The 27017-nt window shown below is 40.7% G+C and overlaps 1 protein-coding gene and 1 long non-coding RNA gene across 6 annotated transcripts in view; one reads left to right on the top strand and one right to left on the bottom strand.

Moving 5' to 3' along the window:
* The window catches only part of LOC119468502, a 21048-nt gene extending 18274 nt beyond the window's left edge, over positions 1 to 2774 (top strand). The window contains exon 3 of the long non-coding RNA XR_005197181.1: positions 2764 to 2774. This is a non-coding gene — a long non-coding RNA (uncharacterized LOC119468502). The remainder of the gene's footprint in view (positions 1 to 2763) is intronic.
* ME3 (malic enzyme 3) overlaps positions 1 to 27017 on the bottom strand; it is a 207940-nt gene that overhangs the window by 113571 nt on the left and 67352 nt on the right. The window lies entirely within an intron of this gene.

The following is a 27017-nucleotide window of genomic DNA, read 5'->3' as shown; positions in this document are numbered from 1 at the left end:
AAAAAAAAAAAAAAAAAAGAAAGAAAGAAAGGAAAAGAAACGAAAGAGAGAAAAAGGGTGAATAAAAGTTAGGCTTCTTGGCTACTCTCAATTTCTTCTGTTTTGTGATTTGGGATCTTTAAAACTTTGAATACTGTGCTTCTTTTGTATTTTTACAAAATAATAAGGGCAACTTATGATAAAATCCAGAATTGTTCCTCCTTACAAAAGAACTGTAAGAATTGTATGAAAGATCTATCTTAAGAGAGGCTTTACTCTGTTTGAAAGTATGACTCACAGAGACCTCTTAAAGTGATCTGCACATATAGTCCCCCAATTTTTCTTTATCAAAACCCCACACCACCAGTTCATATCCCCTGTGTTGGTCACCAGCTTTTCAAACAGGAAGCAACACTGAGGTCCAAGATTTTTTTGCAGAAAACCACCTTGCCCTGGAGACTGAACACTTTCACCAAATGCTTTTAGGCAGGTGACTGTTCGCGGCCTAGGTAAAGACTGTGATCACCTTTCCTTGGCCTAGAGCATCCTAGGGAGGCATCTAATTATGACATGATTTTTGTTAATGATCACCGTGGCCTTTAACAACAGTTCACTTCTCTCTACAAGGAGAAATGTTTTTCTTGGCTGACTGCCACTACTTTTTGTATTTGAGGAAAAAGTATGACTGTTTAGCAACTGGTAATTTCAGGGATTAAAAATAATACTTCTTGAAGCTACTATTCATCTTGAAGCTAATGTTAAGGCAACCTCAGATTTACAAGTCTGCAAAGCAGAAATACAGGCACTGTAGTTGCACCAAAGCCTCCAACATAGAACAGGCACAAGGCAGTTCACTACGGCTTAAGGGGGAAGTGTGAGAACTTCTATTTCTCTACAAAAGAAATAAACTTCGCTAACTGGCACTCAGGTGCTTGTTCTGTATATGTAAAAAAGTCATAAAGTATATGAGGGGTCCGAAGGTAAGAGTAGGGACTGTACAACATGTACAAGTCAGAGGAATTGATGGTGGGACCCTTATTCGACCCTTATTCATTCTTAACACATTGAGAAGTTACAGTTTCTGTGTGTCTAGTAAACAGAGTTACAGATTATATTATCTAGTTTTAACAAAACTCTCATTATAGGACAGGCAGCTTTTGTAGAATAGCTGACTCTCACAGTGATATTTTAACCTAATACCCTTGTGGAATTCAGCTAGGACATTCTGGTAGGGATCTGCCTATTGTTACTAGTTTGATATGTCTCAGCTGTTATAGGGCCACTGCTCTGACCTCTCTGAGTCATCACCTGCTCTGGATTCTCCAGGAACCTTTGGATCTCCTCAAGACCTACCAACCAATGGGTTAATGTCTGGAATAGTAGGAGGCCTCAAGACCCTTCCCTAGCACTGAAGACTGCGATCATGTCGACTGGTTAGTGCTTATGCTGAACCATTTAAAAATTTTAAACTGTCACTCTTGACTTTACCTACTTCCTCAGCTTTCCTGAATGATCATCTCTGGCTCAGCTACTGAACTCTACCGTTGGGCTCAGCCCTGTCCAGGTTACCAGGATGAAATTTACTGGCCTCAGAGGGAAGATATTTCAATAGATCCCACCATCAAATGGCAGGGCACAAAGGCAGCAAGCCCCTTAGATGGTGTTCTATCCCAGCCTCCTGCTGTTCAGAGGTCCGGGCTTCCCAGTGCCCCTTCTTTATGTCTGAGCTTATCCAGCGGTCAGTCTCCCAGCACTGCTTGGTGATCTGCCTAGTGCCTCTAGACCCAGATCTCTGCTGTGTACCTGACAATCTCTTCTTGTTCATTCAACAGACATCCATGAGTTCCTACTTTGTGCCAGGCCTGCCATGTTAGGCACTGGTGATTGCTGAACAGAACAGACTGTGGTCACTGTCCTCAAGCATCTACTAGAGGAGCCATGTGGGTTAACATACAATAGCAATCCTGGGCCTCTGCCTTGGGCAAGCTACTTGTCCCACTTATTAAATGACGTGCTGCCCATTTCATGTGTTGTGGGATTAAATGAAATAATGCAGGTAACATGCTTAGCACAGATATTGGCACATAGGAAATGCTCAGTGAACGCCAGCTGTTCTCCTTATTACTATTAGTATTGTGTTCATGGGGCAGGGTGGCATAAGAGAGCTCATGAGCAGATGCTGGGGAGGATCCTTGAAGGGCAGTCAGGAGCTAGTCTGGCAGAAGGGGCTGTAAGACAGGGACTGAAGGGACATCACCACATCACAACGTAACTGCTCGTCTATGGGCTCAGGCACCACACCAGCCTTTGCAGCCCTGTGTGCTCTGGTATAAGCTGGTGCTTTGGCTCACGCCAACACCCCTGTTCCCCATGCTCTGACCACTTCCTCCTTCCCTGCTTCCAATCCATAGTCAACCACCTGCAACCTCCAGGAGGCCTCCCTGCCTCCAGCATTCCACACAGCTCTCTCCGTTCTCTCAGAGTCAGTGTCACACTGTTTAGCACATGCAATGTGTCTCCTATTTGATTTCTTGAGTTGTAACTACTAGATAATAAATTCAGCGTGGTGGGGAGGCAGATACTTAGAAGAAGCTAACGCAAGGTTGTTGCACATAATATTATCACCATCCATAATAACAATGAGGACCTTCTATTAGATGATGAGTGTTAAGTATCTGTCTCAGTGCCTGACCCATTGGGTCATCTCCTCTTATCCCCTGAATCCAGAAGGAAGGTATGATGATTATTATTCCAACTTTGTGGACTAGGAAACTGAAGTTTGAGGGGTAAGTAACTTGCCCAAGGTCACACAGCAAACTGGTGGGAAAACCAGGAGTAGAATCCAGGTCTAAATATTTCCAACATTCTGAATCTTTCCTCTGAGCTAATCAACAGCTCCAAGACTTGAAAGATTTTAAAAGTTGTTGATTGAGTTAGCTTTTTTTTGATTAGGGATGAAATTAAGTTTACCTACAGAGCCAAGTATCCTAATGATTTCAGCTACTGTTGAGCATTCCTCTGTATTTGCCTCAGATCAGTCATCTGCAAACAGGTGTGCCTGTACCTCTGAGTTCATGCACTTGGCCCATGGCACACACATAGCCGTGTTTCCTCTGACCAGCATCATTACTGGAAGAAAGGATTAGCAGACACAGTGTAACAGTAAAGGTTTTTTGTTCCATACATTACATCATTCTCCGAGCTGACTGCTTATGGTATAACCAGCTTCCTCCATCAATCAACCATGACAACATAGAGGGTAGCATAGCTGGGAGAGATCTGTGGGCAATTAGCTCTGAGATTGTACAGTTTAAGCTGATGAGCTGTTAGGGTATCAGAAGGCACTTCCTCCTCCTTGTGCATATTCCTTCTTGACTCTATTTGTTTGGGTGTTTGGGATTTTTATGAGTTAGGGTGATGTGGATTCTCATTGGAAACAGGAAGTGGGATTGGAAACAGGAGGCTGCTGTTCCCCACACTGACCCCCAGCTTTATGAGGGCCGTGAGCACACTCCTGAGATGAATATATGGGGGGGGTCTCAGAAACGGCATTGGGAAGCCTCCACAGACACAGACCTGAGAATGGCCTTCCTCCCCGACATATTTCTGTGATCAGGTGCAACATTACAGATCCAGAAACACATCATAAATTCCTAAGAAGGGAGTGGGGGATATGCTGCTCATTACTGCCCAGAACCAAGCCTAAACCAGCCTAAAACTCAAAAATTGGGTTATGGGGCCATAGGCTGCACTGCCTGCAACCTTCCATGGGTGACATACATAGAAGTTCTTGTTCTGGTTGGGAGATACAATTCAATTTTTCCTCCATGGGATTCAGCCAGCAATGGAGGTGCTGTGCTCACACAGCCAGCATAGGGGAATGGGAAGGGAACTAGACGACAAAAGTTCTGCATTCAGTTCCTCCCGTGGCTATGTGATCCTGGAGAAATTACTTGACTTCTCTGAGTCTGCTGCCTTTACTGGGTCATGGTGTCAAAGGAAAATGTTAAAATTTCTGTAAATTCAAAGAGGTGATTTTAAAAAGTTTGAGACAGGCTGTGCCTATTGCAGTTTTAAATCTTTTTAGGTTAAGGGTTATAAGCAATTTGGCAGTTGCACTTAATAGTCCTTTCCTGACTCTTTTCCCTGCAAGACAATAAGTTTTTTGAGGTCAGGGACTTTGTCTCAATGAACTGCATGTTCCTTCTGCCTCACACAGTAACTGGCACAGGATAAGTAGTCAATAAATAAGTGGATTGATGGATTCATTCATTCTTTCCACAAAAAAAAAGTAGTATGTGTCTTCTTTGTGCTTAGTCCTATTTTAGATCCTTGGGAACCAGCAGTGGAAAGATATAGAAGGTTCCAGCTCTCTACAGGCTCTAGGTCAGCCAGTCCTGTAACTAGTTTGTGGTAGCCTGCCCTCACTACAATAGCAACATTAGTCTGCTCAGTGCTGCGATGTGGAAAATGTTCTGTATCTGCACTGTCCAATGTGCTAGCCACTGACTACCACATTGTGGCTACTGAGCACTTGAAATGTGGCCAGTACAACTGAGAAACTGAATTTTGTATTTCCTTTAATTTTAATTAATTTAAATATAAAGAGTCACATACTGTATTGGACAGGGTGGATCTTTCCCACACTGGGGATCATTTCCAGTCTGGCCTAGTGGAAAGCATGGGAACAGGATACTCAGAACCCTGGCTTTGGGTCTGGTTCTGGCCAAGTGGTGGAGACACCCTAGTCTACCTTGATGCAGAATGATGGTTTCTTGTGTGGAATAGGCTGGGGAGAGCAGGATAAATAGGAATTAGAGATGAATATAATGCCAGGGAGGGGCGGGAGCTTGGCAGGGAAGAGCCCCAAAGGCCTGTGGCCACACTTGGGAGGCAGCAGACAGGAGAGGCCTTCAGAGGAGCTTGGGATCCTCATTCTGGCAAGCCCAGCTCCTCCAGAGGAGAGAAGTTTAATGGTATGAGGCTAAGGGGAAAGTTCAGAAGAAGCAGAACAACTTTCACAATGAGTGATTTAAAAAGTTGAGGATGAGGAAACAACTTGAAAAAAATGACTGAATGTAAAATAGAAGCAAATAAAATCCAAGGGGCAGGAATTCCTGTGACAGATAGAACAAACAATGAATCTTTCTTCCCAGAACCTCTTGTGGGCATGTTCTGCAAATACTGGAAACAACTAGTACATTTCAAAGCTGGGTTTTGTTGGGCTTTGTTGCATCCAGTAAAGCTCTGACATAGTCTACAACCTGGTGTATGAAGGCTCTTATGTTGAGGGCAGCCCTGGACAAAATAACAGAGGGGGAATTTTTTTTAAACTTCTGGGATACATGTGCAGAGTGTGTAGGTTTGTTACATAGGTATAAATGTGCCATGATGGTTTGCTGCACCTATCAACCTGTCATGTAGGTTTTAAGCCCCACATGCATTAGGTATTTGTCCTAATGCTCTCCCTCCCCTTGCCTCCTACCCCGCGACAGGCCCTGGTGTGTGCTGTTCCCCTCCCTGTGTCCGTGTGTTCTCATTGTTCAACTCCCACTTATGAGTGAGAACATGCAGTGTTTGATTTCTTGTTCCTGTGTTAGTTTGCTGAGGATAATGGCTTCCAGCTTCATCCATGTCCCTGCAAAGGAAGTGATCTCATTCCTTTTTATGACTGCATAGTATTCCATCATATATATATATATATATATATATATATATATATATATACACCACATTTTCTTTATCCAGTCTATCACTGATGAGCTTTTGTGTTGGTTCCAAGTCTTTGCTATTGTAAATGGCGCTGCAGGCTGCAGTAAACATATGTGTGCATCTGTCTTTATAGTAGAATGATTTATATTTCCTTGGGTACATACCAGTAATGGGATTGCTGGGTCAAATGGTATTTCTGGTTCTAGATCCTTGAGGAATCACCATCTTCCACAATGGTTGAACTAATTTACAATTCCACCAATAGTGTAAAAGCATTCCTATTTCTCCACAGCCTCGCAAGCATCTATTGTTTGCTGACATTTTAATAATTGCCATTCTGACTGGCATGAGGTAGTATGTCATTATGGTTTTGATTTGCATTTCTCTAATGATCATTGATGATGATCTTTTTCTTGTATGTTTGTTGGCTGTTTATCCTTTGCCAACTTTTTGATGGGGTTGTTTATTTTTCTCTTATAAATTTATTTAAGCTCCTTGTAGATTCTTGATATTAGATCTTTGTCAGATGGGTAGATTGCAAAATATTTCTCCCATTCTGTAGGGTGCCTGTTTACTCTGATGATAGTTTCTTTTGCTGTGCAGAAGCTTTAGTTTAATTAGATCCCATTTGTCAACTTTGGCTTTTGTTGCAATTGCTTTTGGTGTTTTAGTCATAAAGTCTTTGTCCATGCCTATGTCCTGAATGGTATTGCCTAGGTTTTCTTCTAGGGTTTTTATAGTTTTGGGTTTTACACTTACATCTTTAATCCATCTTGAATTAATTTTTGTATAAGGTAAAAGGAAGGGGTCCAGTTTCAGCTTTCTGTATATAGCTAGCCAGTTTTCTCAGCACCATTTATTAAATAGGGAATCCTTTCCCCATTGCTTGTTTTTGTCAGGTTTGTCAAAGATCAGATGGTTGTAGATGTGTGGTGTTATTTCTGAGGTCTCTGTTCTGTTCTATTGGTCTATATGTCTGTTTTGGTAGCAGTACCATGCTGTTTCGGTTACTGTAGCCTTGTATAGTTTGAAGTCAGGTAGCATGATACCTCCAGTTTTGTTCTTTTTGCCATATGTTTTGGCTATGTGGGCTCTTTTTCCATATGAAATTTAAAGTAGTTTTTTCTAATTCTGTGAAGAAAGTCATTGGTAGTTTGATGGGAATAGCACTGAATCAATAAATTATTTTGGGCAGTATGACCATTTTCACGATATTGATTCTTCCTATCCATGAGCATGAAATGTTCTTCCATTTGTTTTTGCCCTCTCTTATTTCCCTGAGCAATAGTTCGTAGTTTTCCTTGAAGAAGTCCTTCACGTCCTTTGTAAGTGATATTCCTAGGTATTTTATTTTCTTTGTAGTGATTGTGAATGGGTGTTCATTCATGAGTTGGCTCTCTCTCTACTTGTCTATTGTTGGTGTATAGGAATGTTTGTGATTTTTGCACATTGATTTTGTATCCTGAGACTTTGCTGAAGTTGTTTATCAGCTTATGGATATTTTGGGCTGAGACACTGGAGTTTTCTAAATATAGAATCATGTCATCTGCAAACAGATATAATTTGACTTTCTCTCTTCCTATTTGAATACACTTTATTTCTCTTGCCTGATTGCCCTGGCCAGAACATTCAATACTGTGTTGAATAGGAGTGGTGAAAGAGGGCATCCTTGCCTTATGCTGGTTTTCAAAGGGAATGCTTCCAGCTTTTGCCCATTCAGTATAAGATTGGCTATGAGTTTGGCATAAATAGCTCTTATTATTTTGAGATATGGTCCATCAATACCTAGTTTATTGAGAGTTTTTAACATGAAAGGATGTTGACCTTTATTGAAGGCCTTATCTATTATCTATTGAGATAATCATGTGGTTTATGTCATTGATTCTGTTTATGTGATGAATTACATTTATTGATTTGCATATGTTGAACCAGCCTTGCATGCCAGGGATGAAGCTGAGTTGATGATGGTGGATAAGTTTTTTGATGTGCTGCTGGATTCAGTTTACCAGTATTTTATTGAAGATTTTTGCACTGATGTTCATCAGGGATATTGGCCTAAAATTTTCTTTTTTCGTTGTGTCTTTGCCAGGTTTTTGTATCAGGATGATGCTGGTCTCATAAAACGAGTTAGGGAGAAGTCCCTCTTTTTCAATTGTTTGGAATAGTTTCAGAAGAAATGGTACCAGCTCCTCTTTGTACGTCTGGTAGAGTTTGGCTGTGAATCCGTCTTGTCCTGGACTTTTCTTTTTTTTTTTTGGTTAGTAGGCTATTAATTACTGCCTCAATTTTAGAACTTGTTATTGGTCTATTCAGGGACTCAACTTCTTCCTGTTTTAGTCTTAGGAGAGTGTATGTGTCCAATAATTTATCTATTTCTTTTCGATTTTCTAGTTTATTTGTGTAGAGATGTTTATAGTATTCTCTGCTGGTAGTTTGTATTTCTATGGGATCAGTGGTGATATCTCTTTTATCATTTTTTATTATGTCTACTTGATTCTTCTCTTTCTTCTTTTTTATTAGTCTAGCTAGTGGTCCATCTATTTTGTTAATCTTTTCAAAGAACCAGCTCCTGGATTCATTGATTTTTTTGAAGGTCTTTTCATGTCTCTATTTCCTTTAGTTCTGCTCTGATATTAGTTATTTCTTGTCTTTTGCTAGCTTTTGAATTTGTTTGCTCTTGCTTCTCTATTTCTTTTAATTGTGATGTTAGGGTATTGATTTGAGATCTTTCCAGCTTTCTGATGTGAGCATTTAGTGCTATAAATTACCCTCTTAACACAGCTTTCGCTGTGTCCCACAGATTCTGGCACACTGTCTCTTTGTTTTCATTGGTTTCAAAGAACTTCTTGATTTTTGCCTTAATTTCATTATTTACCCAGGAGTCATCTGGGTGCAGGTGGTTCAGTTTCTATGTAGTTGTGCAGTTTTGAGTGAGTTTTCTAAAACTGAGTTCTAGTTTGATTGCAACATGGTCCGAGAGACGTTTAGATTTCAGTTCTTTTGCCTTTGCTGAAGAGTGTTTTACTGCCAATTATGTGGTTGATTTTAGAATAAGTGCCATGTGGCACCTAGAATAATGTATATGCTGTTGATTTGGAGTGGAGAGTTCTGTAGATGTCTATTAGCTCCTCTTGGTCCAGATCTGAGTTCAAGTCCTGGTTATCCTTGCTAATTTTCTGTCTCATTGACCTGTCTAATATTGACAGTGGAGTGTTAAAGTCTCCCACTATCCTTATGTGGGAGTCTAAGTCTCTTTTTAGGTCACTAAGAACTTGATTTATGTATCTGGGTGCTCCTATATTGGGTGTATATATATTTAGGATAGTTAGCTCTTCTTGTTGCATTGATCCCTTTATGATTATGTAATGCCCTTCTTTGTCTTTTTCGATCTTTGTTGGCTTAAAGTCTGTTTTATCAGAGACTAGAAATGAAACTCCTGCTTTTTTTGCTTTCCATTTTCTTGGTAAATCTTCCTCCATTCCTTTATTTTGAGTCTATTTGTGTCTTCGCACCTAAGACTGGTCTTGTGAATACTGCATACCGATAGGTCTTGACTCTTTATCCAATTTGCCAGTCTGTGTCTTTTAATTGGGACATTTAGCCCCTTTACATTTAAGGTTAATATTGTTATGTGTGAATCTGATCCTGTCATCATGATGCTAGCTGGTTATTTTGCACATTAGTTGATGCAGTTTCTTCATGGCATCATTGGTCTTTATATTTTGGTGTATTTTTGCAGTAGCTGGTACCAGTTTTTCCTTTCCATATTTAGTGCTTCTTTTGGGAGTTCTTGCAAGGTAGGCCTGGTGTTGACAAAATCCCTCAGCATTTGCTTTTCTGGAAAGGATTTTATTTCTCCACTTACAAAGCTTAGTTTGTTTGGATATGAAATTCTGGGTTGAAAATTCTTTTCTTTAAGAATTGGATATTGGCCTTCACTCTCTTCTTGCTTGTGGGGTTCCTGCTGACAGATCTCCTCTTAGTCTGATGGGTTTCCCTTTGTAGGTGACCTGACATTTCTCTCTTGCTGCTCTTAACATTTTTTCCTTCATTTCAACCTTGGAGAATCTGATGGCTGTGTTTCTTGGGGTTGATCTTCTCATGGAGTTACTTAGTTATGTTCTCTGTATTTCCTGAATTTGAATGTAGGCCTGTCTTACTAGGTTGGGGAAGTTCTGGATAATATCCTGAAGTGTGTTTTCCAACTTCATTCCATTCTTCCCATTACTTTCAGGTACACCAATCAATTTTAGGTTTGGTCTTTTCATATAGTCCCATATTTCTTGGAGGCTTTGTTAATTCCTTTTCATTTTTCTTTCTCTAATCTTGTCTGCACACTTTATTGCAGCAAGGTGGTCTTCATTCTTTGATTTCATTTCTTCTGCTTGATCAGTTTGGCCGTTGATACTTGTGTATGTTTCACGAAGTTCTTGTGCTGTGTTTTTCAGCTCCATCAGGTCATTTATGTTCCTCTCTAAACTGGTTATTCTAGTTAGTAGGTCCTGGAACATTTTATCAAGGTTCTTAGCTTCCTTACTTTGGATTAGAACATACATCTTTTGCTCAGAGGAGTTAGTTATTACCCACCTTCTGAAGCCTACTTCTGTCAATTCATCAATCTCATTCTCCATTTAGTTTTGCACCCTTGCTGGAGAGATGTTGAGATCATTTGGAGGAGAAGAGGCATTCTGGATTTTGGAATTTTCCGTGTTTTTGCACTGGTCTTTCCTCATCTTCATGGATTTATCTACCTTTGATCTTTGAGGCTGATGACCTTTGGATGGGGTATTTGTTGGGGATGGATCTTTTTTGTTGAGGTTGTTGTTGTTGCTTTCTGTTTGTTTTTCCTCTAACACTCAGGCCCCTCTTCTGCAGGTCTACTGCAGCTTGCTAGCAGTCCACTCTAAACCCTGTTCACATAGGTATCACCAGTGGAGGTTACAGAACAGCAAAGATTGCTGCCTGCTCCTTCCTCTGGAAGCTTTGTCCCAGGAGGCACCAGCCTGATGCCAGCCAGAGCTCTTTTTCCAGTGGAGTTCCTATGTGACATATGACTGCAGAAGAGTCATAAGTCACAGCAGTCCAGACAACTGCTAGGCTTGCCAAGTGGAGGCTTGCTCCTGTAACCCGAGAAAAGACTCAGTACATGAACTTTCTCATAGTTGCTCTTAAAAGGAAGAGCTGGGAAAGTTTTTAAAGTCAATAAAAGTCTGTAAAACAACTGCTCAAGAAGTTTTCTTCATAAATCTCTGCGTTTCAAAGAAGGTACCACTTTAAAAAGCCTTTCATGTGAAGGTATGTGAAAGTTCCAAGGATGTTCACTCCATTTTCTGTCAGCACCCAGCAGCATGCAACCCTGACCAGGTGTCCAGCCTGGGCAGAGATCTACTTGTTCTCAGATACAGCAAGGTGTGGGTGTGGGTGTGGATATGGCCTGTTTTCCGTGCATGGGATGCAGTCATATTAGAAAGGCATCACTCTCTGCCCTTGAAACATATCTCAAGGTCTTCATATAGCTTCCTTTATTGTGTCAATGCATTAAACAGCTATTGAAGATAACACCTTTTGGAAAATGTGCTCTGGGGTGAACTCCCGATGCTTGCTGTTACATCCACCCCAGGTAAACTTCTGGTCCCATGTTTCTAGGATAGATGTGGCAAGGTTGTAGAGGGTCCCCTTTAGCTAATATTCTTACCCTCTTGTCACATTATGAAAGGAAGTTATTTCTCTAGACCTTGGTTTTACCTGTCTGGGGAATGGGAATAATATATACTTCATCTACTTCACAGACATGTAGATGATTCAGCAAAGATAATGTACAAGGAAGTGATTTGGAATATAAATATTAAAGCTATTAACAATGATAGGAATAACTAATGTAGCTTCATTGGCCCCTTTCTCTCAGGTAAGAATAAACTTGAAACTATTGGCAATCCTTTCTGAGAGGCCTCGGTTGCCTTTTAGAAGAGCCAGAGATGAAGTGGATCATGTGCTCCTCCCCTCATGCTCCCTCAGAGCTTCATGCACTTCTCTACCAGGCTTCAATATACTGCCTTGGAACTATCTATTTGTGAGTCTGTTCTTCCTGACAACAGGGACATGACTTGGTCTTATTCATTTTTGCAATCCCAATACAATGCTAGCACATAGGTACTTCATATCGTTAAATGAATGAACAAATGAATGAAAGTCTGTGAGTCCCACTTCATTAAGAAAGCTGGCATAGAGGGCCCTTAGTGGTTCATAAAGTGGGGTGTAAAATAGTGAATAAGAGCTGGGCTTTGAAATCAGGCAGTCCTGCGTCTGAAAAAGTCTGTAACTTACAGCTTTGTGGACATTGAATGTATCATTTAACTACTCGAACAGCGGTTTGCTCATCGATAAAGCTGGAATAATAATAGTTCCCTCCAAAGCTGATTTATGAGCATTATATGTAATAAGATATGTGAAGGTTCTAGCATTAAGTACTCAGTGAGCTAAGATTATTATTTGTTCCTTAAAAATAAAGGAGGGGATATGATTAATTCTCTGTGAGAAGCTTAGAGGAAAGCAGATGGTGAGGTGGGTAACCAAGGCTTTTTGGAGGAGGTGACAGGAGGTAACTAACTAGAGAGAGGAGGCCAAGAGAAGTTGACACACAGATCTTAATGATAATAACATGCACTGCTGCCTCCCCTCCGCCTCAGTGCACTTCAAACCATTGGAGGCGAGAGGAGGCCAAGGTGGAGAGAGGAAAAGTGTCCATTTTTACTGCTTAGGACATAAGCAAAAGACCCAATATCATCTAGAGAAACAAAGTTACTCAGACAGCTCTGAGTCCATTTTGATCCAGGTCATTGCCAAAGAGATTGCACAGCTAGAAGATCACAAAAGTGAAGCTGAGGAGGGCCCTGGGGCCACAGGCACACACCTGCTAGGGTCCTCACAGTACTCTGCTAAATGAGAATGAGAAGACTGCCATCCCAGATCTTGGACTTCTGGAGGTTCAGGCTGCTTTCCTGAACACTGTCTTCCTCCCCTGGAAGAGTAGAAGTTCTGCAGCCTTGTTCATTCAACAAATGTTGGGTGCCTCCTCTGTGCTGGGTGCCTTTCTAGATGCCAGGGTTGCCACTACTTTCCTCAGACAGCTCCTAAAACCTCACTTGGCACAGTGTTGGTATTAAGTTGGTGCCTCCTGTGGCATATTAACCAAAATGAAGAATTTCCTGTTGCTGGGGAAGTGAGAGGAATCATAACTTTTTAAAAAATGAGCTCATTTTTATATTCAATGTTATTTACTCAAGTGCTTTATAAAAATAAAATTCATTACACAAGTGTCTATATGCTTTGCCCGATATCTTTGCCAGTGATAAATAATATCTTGCATATTTTTACTGCTTTATTATTTCTAAAAAGCTCTCATATGGCTTACATCATTTGATCCTAGATAGGCTGGTTTTATTATTCCTATTTATAGAAGATATTGAGGCTTAGATGGGTCAATAACATGTCAAGGGTGTGTGGCTAATAAATGCCATACAAAAACATGTGAGAATATGGCTATTTCAATTGTTTTGCCATTGGAAGACTAGTTTTTGCAACCTGGTTGGATAAGGACCAGCATGGAAGAGATTCAATTTCTCTTGAAGAGAAATTCCATATCTGCTCCTGAAATACTGGGTGACTTTAGGATTTTGTCCCAAATGAACAAGGGAACAGAGGTGGATAGTTGGAAAGATTATGAATCACTCTCTTGGCAAAATTCTCTGTGTTAGTCTGAATGTTTCATGACCCTCTCTTCCCAAGAGACTATTATTTAGAATTTAAATAATATTGGTCTTGGCATCCCAATGGCCCTCTGAGTCAGCTGGACCTCAACAGGGTAATAGCAGAGGAAGGTTACAGGCAGGGAAACAGCTAAGACTGAGGGAAGTAGCCTCTTTCCTCCAGCAACACAACAGCACTTTGATGGGGTTCAGCTTGGGAGGACTGAGTCAAAAGATGAACTATGACCAGAAGGAAGAAAACAAACAGATGCACTTTGGGAGGGTCTCAGAATAGGCATTGTACATGCATTCCTGGTGCGTGCGAATTAGTGGGCGGGGTGCCAGGACTGGACATGGGACAACTGAGGACAAGCTCATCTGACAGGGCAATTGTCCAGCAGATGGCTGTTAACCTGTTCCAGCCCTAATATGAACCAAATCCTCATTCTCCTGGGCTTCAGTGTCAACTCTGCCAACTAATCAGGTGAAACAGAAGGAAATCATTTTGCCCTGAAGAAAGTGGACCATTGTGGTGCACAGGAGATGACAGCAATCAGTCACCCTCTCTGTCTTGACACCAAGAAGCAGGATTTCCAAAATCCAGGGGCCATTTTGCACTGAGTTTGTAACAACTTTTCACACTTTACTGCTTTGTTAGGGTCTACAAAACTGTTTTGTTTCTTATGGTAGTAGTTCTGAAACTTTGCTGCTCATTAGAACCACTGCCCTATGTGATAGGCTGTGAAAGTACCATTCTCACTTTGCAAACAGAAAAGCTGAGGCTAAGAGAGTTCAATGATTTGCCTAAAATCATGGCCCTGGCAAGTTCCAGAAATGAGACTTGAATTTTGAGTTCTATTTCACCTTATTGGTTCATTAATTCATTTATATAATCATTAATTTAACAAGTATGTTTTGAGTACCAGCTATGTACTGGGCATTATATATACAATAAGAGACTGAATATATATAGTGTCTGCCTTCACTGAGCTTCAGTCTAACGATCTTTTCATTTCAACCAGTATTCTTTAAACCTTTTCATATTTCAGAATTCATTTGGGATTCTGTAGGCTGCGTTAGTGCCCAGCAGGCTCAATGCTCAGCAGAATAGCACAAGTGGTACATTTGCTAGAGTTCAGGTGTGCAGGTCTAAACTTGCCCATGAGAGGCAGTGGGCCACAGAGAAGGGAGATCAGGTCTTGAAGTTGGTGTTCCTGGCTTCAAATAGTGTCTCTGCTCTGACCGGCCAGTGATCACGGGGAACTTTCTTAAGTTCTCTCAATTTCTAACTTTCTTAAGTTCTCTCAATTTCTTAGGTTCTCTCTCTATTCTTGGTATCCCCAGTGCTGGACTGGAGATTGTAATGGGCAACCTCTCTAAGTGTCATATGTCTAGCTACTGGCTGTCACATCTGAGGCACTCACTAAACACAGCTGTGACCAGGCCATTACCAGATGCTGAGTACTGCGGAGAACAACCAATTCCTGAACTTGGTGTTCCTGAGAGGCACAGCAGCCTAGGAATGTCCTTAGAAATTTCTTGTCTTGTTTATTTTTCCTTCTTTAATCTCTATTCTCTATCCATTCTATTCATTTACCTTAATACTTACAGTTTGGGTGCCATTTATCTGGAACTTAAGGGTAGGTGGTTGATAAATTTTAACTGGTGATAGTGACCTAATGCAGCTCTAAAATTAATAGAGAAACTCAAGAGACTGGATTGAACGTTAAAAGTTCAACTACTGGGCATGCTTTTTGAATGGCATTTCTATTTATTAGACTTACATTAAAAGAAAGGGAAAGGAAAATATGGAACCTTGGAACTTCAAACCTTTTGAGTTTTTCTTCTTACCAGTGCTTAGCTGACATAATCAACATTGAGTTGTATTCCTTGCTCCTTTCTGAGAGGGAATCTAATTCTTGCACTTAAGAATTTGGGAATCTTTAAAAATATTTTGTCATTTCATAAACAAGATTAGCTGTAGAATCTATATGTTTAGGGGCTATGTGTACCTTGTCAAATTGCTCTTTTCCATTCTCAATTTCTGGAAAGGTCAATGGAATTCCTGCAAGTGTGGCTCTGCTGTTCTAGCATTGACATTGACGACTCTGGAGGAAGCAATGTTGACACTCACAGAGACCTGCAGAGTGACCTCTCCTCCAAATGCCTCAAATAAATAATGCCTGAGACTATATTTATTACTATTTGACTGCCAGGCTTTTCTAAAACCTATATCCTGTGATAAGTAAAGTCAATATTTAAAGTCTCCTTTAAATTACATAGGTACTAATAGCTTGTTCTAAATTAATGCTGATTGACTAAATACGTGACTGAATGATTGATTGGGTCATCATTGAATAGTGTGGAAATTTTAATTTGCTTTTATAGATGAATACTTAGTTTGTGGGTTTGTATTTTACAAATTAAACTCATAAAGATTTAACCCTACTTCTTTAGTCTTACTATCAAATACTCTTGTGGCAGGTATAGAATGAACTGAGGCACTATTTCAGTTTTCTCCTTCTGTCACATAGTAGAGCTGGAATGCAAACCCAGTTCTGTGTTCCACTGGCCACTGTAGTCCATACTGGCTACTGCAGTCCATTTGTGCAAAATAATCAGTATTTTGCACAAATTTTAAGCATTGCATTCTTTGTTGTGGTTTTGAACATTCTGCAGTCACCATTGTCAGCCACATTAGAGACAAGTCTACCAAAGTAGGTGTTTCCTGGTTGGCCTTATCCCACAATATCCTAGCTTTTAACCTTTGATGCCTTCTCTAGAGGAAAAGGGAGAAGCACACAACATTTAAGTGTTCTCTTCCCAAAGGCGGGAAATGACAAGGTCTAGGAATTGAAGTGAAATATTTTCCCCAGGGGAATAAAATATGGCAGTGTTTGTCAAACTCAATCCAACTCTGGCTGTGAAATAGTAAGGAGAAACCAACATTCAAAAAAATAATATACACTTAAGTGGAAAATATCGTTGCACCACATTTAATAGAAGTACTGTTTTGCTAAACTTTTGCTTATGTGTGTGTATGTGTGTATAAACACATGCATGCATGTGTAATATGTATGTATGTGTACTAGCTTATGGTATAAAGTGTATTTTTAATGATAGGTTATGATTTAAACATTTTGAGGTATATTGGAGCATAGGATAATGATTATGATTGATGCATCAGACTGCCAAAGTTTGAATCTCAACTCTGATCCTTTGTAGGTACATGGCCCAGGTATATTTTAACTTTTAAAGTTTCAGGGTTTTCCCTAGAAAAAAAAATGACAACTCATAATATGTGTAAAGTGTGCAACACAGTACCTGATGCTTAGCAAAGATTCACTAAATTAATGTCAACTATTGCATTTTCAGTGAAGCAGTTTGGGTAAAAAGTTGATGGCAATCAAGAGCAATGCTTTGCATTAGGTCCCCAGAATCATTTTATTTCCATATGTAAACATTTATCTGCTTGCTGACCATGCTCGCATACATGTCTCAGTGGTATGTCAAACACCACATGCCCCAAACCAAACTCATCTTCCAAACCACCCTCCTGCATTCCCTACTCAACAATGGTACCATCAGCTACCCAGCAACCCTGGAACCCTGGATTCCTGAAGAGTCACCCTGGATTCCTCACCACTCAACCTATGTATGCAAGTCATTAATAAGTTCAGTTGATTTTCTATCTCCTGAATAGTTCTAATTTCCTTCTTTGTTATCCATCCTCCTCATAATCCCTGTTCTTTCCAATATTGAAATCACACCTTGTCTGTTATTAAACTAAAATCCTATAACTCCTGAATTCTAGTCTTCACTACCACTGTTCTACCCCTGGAATACACCTTTTAGAACTTCTGCCAGACTGCTATTTTCCAAAAGCCAAATCTGATAATTTCCTTGCTAACTTAAAACATCTTTAGCAAAGCCTACAAGGCTCTTCATAATCTGTGCGTCATTTTTAGCTTCACCATCAACCACCCTTCCATGGGTGGCCTTTACTATAGCAAACTATACCATTCCCAAAAGAAGCAGGCATTTTCATACCTCTGTGTGTACAGGTGGTAATTCCTCTGTTGGGAATGGCCTTCTGTGTCCATCTGCTAATCAGTATAGTGGATTAGAGGATGAAGAAGACATTGATTCAAACTTAAAGTTAAAATTAAAAATTCACTGTGCATCAGGAGCACCTTAGTTGCTGGATTAAAATTAAAGTCCTTGGCTGCTACCTGAAAATGTTGATTTCAGCAGGGCCAGGGCTTTTTACCTGCACCCCTGATGATTACGAGAAACTACACCAGAAAAAAAGATAAAAATTCTGTACAAACTCTAATCCTTAACACACATACTCAGGAGTAAAGGTGACAACCTTGTCCTTGGGAAAGATCTCCATTGAAATTCAATTTGGAGCATGTTTTAAGAGGACTGCATAAGTGCTGACTTATTAGTAAAGATAGGTCTTTTTAAATGAGTAGCAATGACAAGAAGGAAAAATCCTGCTACTTAATGTAATTATCTATTAAAGTTATTGTCTTAAAATATAAAAATTGCATACTGCTAAAGCACAATGATGGCACAGATCCGACACTGTTGTAGTGAGATCTCTTTGTCCCTAGTGGAAAACCCTGTGGGAGTCCTGCCACTGAGTAAGTTTATAACAGAGAGAAAATCAGTTCCCGCACCTACAGACAACACAGAGTCCCAGTTGTTTCCAGCGAATCTGAGAAAGGCTTCCTCTGTATTTTCCACAGTAAGAAAAAAAAAAAGCAGACAGAACAGAAGCTTTAAGTTAAGTATCTGGGCATTAGTGGCAGTTAAAACTTGGTGAGAAACCAAGATCAGAGGCTGGCTTTTTACAGGGAACAAATTTCTAAAGCATTTTTATGGCCCAAAGTTAATGCAAACCAGGTAACCCAAGGCTTTCAGATAAGGATCTTAGAGAGGGTTATGCTGTCTCTTTTGAGCTGTCCACCATCAGACCCACCGTGCTTACTCAGCCTATTCATTCACTCATTCATTCTTTCATTTAATGAGCACAGACTGTGTGATATACATAGTGTTAGGGTACAGGTAGAAAGAGAGATGATGAAGCCTAAATCTCACATTCCATTAGGCGGAATTGACACAGTAGTTATTAGGTTGATGCAAAAGTAATTGTGTGTTTTGCCGTTAAAAGTAATACAAAAACTGCAGTTACTTTTGGACCTAATACAAGATGTAGTAATTTCTCATTCATACAAAAATGGTTATCAAACAAAGTGATGCTACTCATTCCTCAAAAATTTGTGGGGCACCTGCTTTGTATAATAAAGTATGACTGGCAGTGCTTGCTAGCTGGGAAAAACAAAGGTTCATTTTCTAATAGGAAAGACTGTTATTAAATAAATAATCATCCAATTAATTAAGTCACTAGAAGAAATACTACAAAGCAGGTGCAGAGGATGCTATTAAAGGACATAAAGAACTCCAGGAGTCCTGATGTTGTGTTCTTTGAGTTGGGACTGGTTTGTGATTAGAAGAGACTTCTCTGAGGAAGCAAAATCCAAAATAAGATATGACAGATAAATAGCTAATTGTGTTCAACAATGATATTGAGAAAACTGGATATCCACATGTAAAATAATGAAATTAATCCTTATCTTATATTCAAAAATGGATTACAGACTTAAAATGTAAGACCTGAAACTATAAAATTCCTAGAAGAAAATATAGGGGAAAAACTTTATGACATTGGTCTTGGCAATGATTTTATAGATACAATATCAAAAGCATAGCAACAACAGTGAAAATAAACAAGTGGGACTGTATCAAACTAAAATGCCTATGCACAGCAAAGAAAACAATTCACAGAGTGAACAGGCAACATACAGAATGGGAAAAAGTATTTGGAAACCATGTATTTGATAAGAGGTTAATTTCCCAAATATATGAGAAACTCCTACAACTCAATGGCAACTCCCACCCCCCACCAATTACCTGATTATAGAATGTGCTAAGGACCTGAATAGACATGTACCCAGAGAAGACACAAATATCCAACAGGTATATGAAAAGATGCTAAACATCACTAATCATTAGAGAAATGCAAATTAAAATCACAATGTGATATTACCTCACCTCTGTTAGAATGGATATTATCAAAAAAGCAAAAGATAACAAGTGTTGGTGAGGATGTAGAAAAAAATGGAACTCTTGTATACCATTGATGGGAATGTAAAATGGTATAACAACTATGGAAATGCTATGGAGTTTCCTTGAAAAATTAACAATAGAACCATATGATCCAGCAATGCCACTTCTGAGTATTTGCCCAGAAGAATTAAAATCAAGATCTCAAAGAGACATTAGCACTATTCACTATAGCCAAGATGGAAAGGATCTAAATGTCCCTTGTCAGATACATGGAGAAAAAATACGGTATATACATAAAATGGAATATTATTCAGCCTTAAAAATATGGAACTCCTGCAATATACAACAAATATGGATGAATCTTGAGGACATTATGCTCAATGTAATAAGCCAGTCACAGAAGAACAGACATTGCATGATTCCACTGATTTGAGATATCTACAATAATCCAACTCACAGAAGCAAAGAATAAAATGATGGTTTCCAGGGATTAGAGGTAGGAGAAAATGGAAAGTTTTTAATCAATGGATATAAGATTTCAGTTATGAAAAATGAAGTTCTAGAGATCTGCTTGTAACATTGTGTCTACAGATAAAATATTGTATTATACACTTAAAAATCTGTTAAGAGGGTAGAACTCATGGTATATGTTTTATCACAGTGAAAAAAAAAGCTGTGATAAAGACTAATAAAATATCTCTAAATATAACAACAAAAAAAGAGTTAATTAGGCCAAGTGGTGGTGCTCAAAGAAGGGGTGAGGTTGAGTAACTTTCTAGGCAAAGAAACACCATGTTCAAGGTTTGGAAAAGGGAAGGAGGACAGATAGGGCTAAGATTGTGCAGTGTGTAGGTGGCCTTGCTGAGGATTTAGGTTTTCAGCCTCAGGGCAATAAGAAACTACTGAAAGTTTTAAACAGAAGAGGCATAATCAAGTCTGTGTTCTTTACAAAAGATCATTTGGGCTGCAGTGAGGAGAATTTTTGGAAGAGTCTAAGAATGTGCTGATAAATTAGGAGTTTCCTGCAACAGTTCAGTTAAGAAGCAATGGTAGTTTGGGCCAGGATGGTGGAGTGCAGACAGAGAGAAGCAGGATGATAAGAGATACATGGGGGAGAAAAAATGCACAGGACCTGGTGATAGATGAGATTTGGGGGTTGAGTGAGAGAGAGGGGTCAAGGATCACTGCCATCACAACTGGATGAATAGTTGCAGTGTTCACTGAAATGCGACACTAATGACGAGGACCAGGACTGGTATTGGATGGGAGTGGAAGGAGAGGAGCTCATCTCAAGTTTTACTTTATATACACTTGAGTTTGCCTTTGAGACATTTATCTGGAGGTGTCAGTGCACAGCTGAATATCATAAGTCTGGGTCTTAGAGGGTAAAGAATTAAGTTGAAAGTGGTTAGCAAAAAGATGGCATTGAAGCCATAATGGAGATGTTATTACTCTATGGAAAGAGCTTAGAGCAAAAACAGAGCCTGGCCTGGGCTTTGAAAAGTTCCAGTTTTTGACGGCTGGACAAAGGAGGAAACTGAGATGGAACAGCAGAGAGGAAGAAGGAGAACCACCAGATGGATGGTCACCAGGTGACAAAGGAGGATGTGTTTCAGTTCCTCCTGAGTTGCTCTGAAAGTTCAAATTATTAGGATGACTGAAAAATCATCCACTGGATTTGGCAAAATGGAGGCTCTTCATAATCTAGTGAAGAGGTGATGGAGTTATACTGGAGAGGTTTAAAGAAAGATGTGACAAAATGGAAACAGCAAATGCACACAATTTTTTCAAAAAGTTTGTCTATTAGAGGGGTGGCATAAGGTGGAAAGATTTGCGCATGTTTAAATACTTATGGGATAGATTCCTCACTTCCAGGTATAGGGGCAAACAGTTAATAGTGCTGTCAGGAAAAGAGGGAATGATGGCCTATGGAACCCAAGCTGGGTTGGATTAGGTTAGTGGATAGGAGCAATGGCTGGAATAAGTGAATGGGAAAATGTAAAGTAGAAGGCTGAGTAGGATTAGAGACTGCAGTGGGGTCCAAGGGCACAGCTGACCAACCAACATCTCTGGTCGACAGTGTGTTGTTAGAATCACTGATTTCTGACATGGTGGAATTTCACAAGATGCCAAGGTCCAGGGTGTGACTCTGGGAGAAACCAAGGAAAGGTATTCCAGTTAGTCAAGGCTAGGAGATTGGAGGAGCCAACATATAGATGTTGAAGTCACCCAGGTTGATGGCAATTTTGGGTGGAGAAGGTCTATAAGCTGGTGCCAAAGTCCTCAGTAATTGAAAGGTGGTAAATGACAGTGGTGAAAAGGACAAAAGGTCAATTATCTCTAAATGGCAGAACTCTTCAAATAGCAGAGAAACAGGTTTTATTCTGGTGGTAGCTGTTTCTTTAAACAAGAGTATGGGGGAATACAGCTCTGAAAATGGTCTTAGGGAAAGAAAGGATACCTAGCTGTGTCCTGACTTGGGAGTTGAAGCGTGAAATAAACAATCTCCATATGAGAGGGGTTTGGATGAAGCAGTCACTCAGGGTAAGGGTAGGTTTTAGTTGATAGACGGAGTTGGCTAGAACTTATGAAAAGAACTGAAGTAAGGGAAAGGTGTTCCTGAGAGCCAAGTAAAATGAGGTGGAGAATGGAAGTGGCAAGGATGTGCAGATCTGAAAGTCTGATAGAGAAACAGATGCAAATAAAGAATAAGTCAGGAGTGTGAAGAACGGGGCTAACTGCTTAGGGTTATAAAGGAGGTAGATGGGAAGGTTTTGCAAAGGAGGTCTTAGCTGAGCTGAGATCAAGTAGAAGTTCTGCTGATGGGCAAAGGAGGAGAAAATCATCCAGGTAGAAGGATCAGCAGGCACAAAGATGCAGAGGCCCAGGACGCATGCGGCTTGAGGCCAGTGCAGTTTGCATCAGTGCGGTTGCTCTGCAGACTCCCAGAGGACCAGCAGTAAAGGAGGAGGTCTTTCCCTGAGACCATTTTCATCAGGCCTGGGCAGGGCCAGGTGGAGAGCTTTGATGTCCAGCTGTGGAGCCTAGGCTTAGGGATCTCCTCTGGGCTTTTAAGCAGGGCTGAGATGTGATTGTCACTTTTCCAGACGAGTGGGTCTCTTCTCTTACCTCATGCCCCCACCATGTTGTGCTCACACAGTTGCTGCAATATTTAACCCTCTGGGTAAATCCCACTCATCCCTGAGACCTAACTCAAGTCTTACCCCTGGAATAAAGCCCTTCATGAATACTGTAGCTCACACCTTCCTCCTTCCCCCCAAATATTTTTATTCTTATAGTCAGAATCATACTTAAAAAGAAAGACAGCAGAAAAAGCCACCATTCACAATTTGTGTTAGCAAGCATCCTTCCCACCTAGCTACAGAGAAACCTCGTAGGACATAAAATTACTATAGTTAAGGGAGAGTCGCCTGTCTCTCATTTAGAAAGAAAAGAGAACACAAATTGAGTTGTTCTTAGAACAACAGAAAAAAAGGATTTCCTTCTTTTTTCTGTTTTACTGCCAAAAATGAGTGCCTCCTGGCTCAAGTATAAACAAGGGTTCTGTTTGAAAGTCTGGATTAATACTATCTCAGCTAATTTATGGACGTATGGCCTTAAGCAAGTTACTCAACTACTTAGAACATCAATTTTCTCATCTGTAAAATGGGCAAATAATACGAATTCCACCAGGTCACCAGAAGATCAAAGTCATTTGTATATGTATGCATCTTATTAATTGTATGCCTTAATATGTACCAGGCATTCTGCTAGGAGCTAAGATGTGAGAGGCACAAGATAAGCACAGTCTTACCCTCCTGGAGCTTACAGACCAGAGGGAGAGAGAGACAGTTTCACAATTAATTGCCAGTATCATACTGTAGAAAGCCAGGCACCAATATCTGCTTCAGGATACACCTTTAATACACATTAGTTCCCTTCCTTTTATAAGTTCTCTCAGTCGAAGTAATATAACAAGTGCTGTTTGGTAACGCACATTAATTACTTAACTAATTTTCAGGGGCTTTCACACTGTAAGTGGGGACTATCTCAGGCTCACACAAATACAGATGGTGTGCTGAGGAAAAAATGCCAGGTGACTAAACGTCCTACCAAGGCTCCTAAGTCAAAGAAGACCCAATAGAAAATGCCATATTTCAACCCCAATACATTTGGCTCACTAGAGCAGAAAGGACAACACAGCAAGCTGCAGGGTGAGCCATTGTTCCAGGACTTAGGCTGTGGAGGAAAAACAGCAGCCTCAAGTGGAGCCTTGGAATGCGGCTACTGAGTGCAGAAGCCTAACCTGCTTCATAGCCTGTCCATCCACTAAAGTATGAAGGGCAGGGGAGGGCCCTTTCCCCTATTAATGGGCTCAATTCATTTCTAATGAAAGAAAGCCTGAGTTTCCCTAAGGTTTACTCATGAGTGACAACATTATTTAAAGATCTCTGGGCACAATGCCTTTCCTAACTCTCCAGAGCCCGAGACAAAAGAGTTGGGCTGAGGCGCTGGCTCTGCTCATTGTCAGCTGGCAGCTGTGTGTCCCCAATGCTGGAGAGAGATTTCCTCCCCCTGCCCTCTCTCACCTCCCAGGGCCTGCTCCATGCACTCTGCACTGCTGGGGATAACGGCTGAGCTGCGAGGCCCTTAATAGAAAAGCTTCCTCTTTTATTCCTTTAGCAGCAGTGGGGTGGGGAAGAAATCTCATTGGCCTGGGAATCCAGGCAACCTTATTTTGGGTGCAGACTGGAGAATCAATTGCTCTTTCCTTTCTTGGTAAACTTGCTGCCACCTGCACAGCCCTAGAGCTCTAAAAATATTTGTCAGATTTACTGCAAGTGTTTGTTTACAAGTCTGTCTTCCCATTTAAACTCTTGGGTTTCCTCAGGGCAGGTACTATGTCTTATTTATTTTTACCTTAGTGCCTGGCTTGTAGTAGGAGCTGAATAAATAGGGGTGGGGTTGAGGGAGGGAGAGAGAGATAATACATGAATAAATGAATGAAAGAATGAATATCAGCCTCCAGCACTGGACAAATTGATTAGGAGATGCCAATCTGAACATTAAGACTCTAGGGGATCCTCAGAGATTCCACAGAGGTGTCAAGTGGGGAGTGGAAAAAGGCAAGTCAGGAAAACAGAGGCCTGTTGTACTTCCCCCGCTGCGGTTTAACCCAGATTTTATGATATTCATCCGTCTTAGACATTGGTCTTTCTATTTGAGATTTTGTTTTAATAAAAGATTCTGTGGCCAAGAGAACTATTTGAAAAAATTATTGGGCTAGATTTTTCTCCCCCGCTTAGGTCTCTTCCAACTGAGATGTTTTCTGTGGTGGGAAAGTATTCGAATGGATTCTGCTTTTGACCACTATTGGAACAGGTTTCTGCATCTTATTCTGCATGAAGAATAACACAAGTAAGGGACCTAACTTGTAAATATCCACAACATATTCTCCTGGGGCTGGAGCTCCAACAGCCAAGCACCTGCATGTCCTGGTGGCTCTTAAGTATGCCCTGCCCCACATCACAGTGATGGGGCATGGGGACTTTTGAGGTGAGTGGTGTTTTTAGCCTGTATCTCCAGCTCTATTTTCTCACATCTAATTTTAATATAACTTACACTGCACTTTATATCTCTTCTGCTGACTGTCCCAAACCAGGGAAGAGACTCGGCCCACGGAGGACTGAAGTGTTGCAACAGATGGGTTGGTCACAGACAATATCAAATGGGAATTGGTCACTCAAGTTTGTAAAGGACATTATTAGACAACCCAACAATCCCACGCAGTGTGGCAATGCAGAGACTTCCATGACTTCATCTATCTACTTATGTTACACCTATACTTAGCATCTACTATGTAGGGCTGATTGTGGCATTGAAGATATAGACATGAGAAAGAGAGAGTGCCTTTGTTAAGGAGCTCACATCCCAGTGAGGGAGCACGGTTAAGAAAATGATACAATTCAAGATGATAAGCACAGACACAGAAATGTGTCATGTGCTATGGGACTGCAGAGAAGGAAGAGATCTCCCTGAGGGCTGGGAGGAGCAGTGGGGAAGCCTTCACAGAAAAGTGCCTTTTCAATTAGGCTTTAACTTTGGACAGTTTTTCTAAGCTGGAAGATGGAGAAGGAAAGTAGGACAGGTGTGGAGGCACCATCCACAGAGGAGACTTGGGTGCTGTGCCACCTGGGAGGTGAGACTGATAGGACAGCTATGTATCAAGCAAGGAAGCTGGAGGGGCAGGTCAGACTAGAATGACATGGGTCCTGAAAGCTTTGTTAATTACATTACTCTGGAGGCAGTGGGGAGCTACTGAAGATTTTAAAGCATGGCCTCCTCTGCCATGCTAAGGAACAGCTAATTATACTGAAGGCAATGGAGAAGGCCATCAAGCAGGCAAGGACTGGTCCAATTTTCCCTTTGATGAACCCACTAGCACTGTGAGGCACTGACAAGGCTGCTGCCATCATCCATGTGAAAAAAGAAGATGTTCTACCAGTGCAAATGGAGTGGAGGTGAAAGGATAGATTAAAGCCACATTTCAGAGGAGAGAAAGCAAGCAAATTCCTCTTTGTGTGTTGGGTGATGGGGGGAAGGCAGAAGACATGCAAACCTTGGATATTTCAACCCTGGGGACTAGAGCTGGTCCCATTTCTGTTCCTCAACACTGCTTTGGCATTTATGCTGGAATCCTAAGGGTCTATAAGATATTTTTCCTTTTGTAGGGGTCAGATTAGCTGCCATAGCATTGGAGGAGTTGCTGACATCAGCCCTTAGGGTTTGGAATATGGCAATATTGCTTTATCTGGATTCTCCACAGGCCCCTGTTATGGGCTGAATTGGATCCTCCCAAAATTCGTAAGATGAAGTGCTTGCCCCTAGTACCTCACAATGTGACTGTATTTAGAGATAAGTCCTTTAAAGAGGCAGTTACATTAAAATGGGGTTGTTAGGGTGGACCCTAATCCAATATGATGGGTGTCCTTATAGCAAAAGGAGATTAGAATACAGACAACACAGAGGGACAAAGACCATGTGAGGTCACCGCAAGAAGGTGGCCATCTGCAAGCCAAGGAGAGAGGCCTCAGGAGAAACCAAACCTGTCAGTACCTTGATCTTGGACATTGTGTTAGTCTGTTCTCACACTGCTGATAAAGATATACCCAAGACTGGGCAATTTACAAAATAAAGAGGTTTAATGGACTTATAGTTCCACATGGCTGGGGAGGCCTCATAATCATGGCAGAAGGCAAGGAGGAACAAGTCACATCTTATGTGGATGGTAGTAGGCAAAAAGAACTTGTGCAGGCAAACTCCCCTTTTTTAAAACTATCAGATCTCATCCATGAGACTTATTCGCTATCACAAGAACAGCACAGGAAAGACCTGCCCCCATGATTCAATTGCCTCCTATGGGGCCCTCCCACAACATGTAGGAAT

Source organism: Cebus imitator, unplaced genomic scaffold (genome assembly GCF_001604975.1).
Source record: "Cebus imitator isolate Cc_AM_T3 unplaced genomic scaffold, Cebus_imitator-1.0 Scaffold442, whole genome shotgun sequence".
In the NCBI taxonomy this organism is placed as follows: Eukaryota; Metazoa; Chordata; class Mammalia; order Primates; family Cebidae; genus Cebus; species Cebus imitator.
The sequence above is the reverse complement of the archived record's forward strand: the minus strand, read 5'-3'. Positions and strand labels throughout refer to the sequence as shown.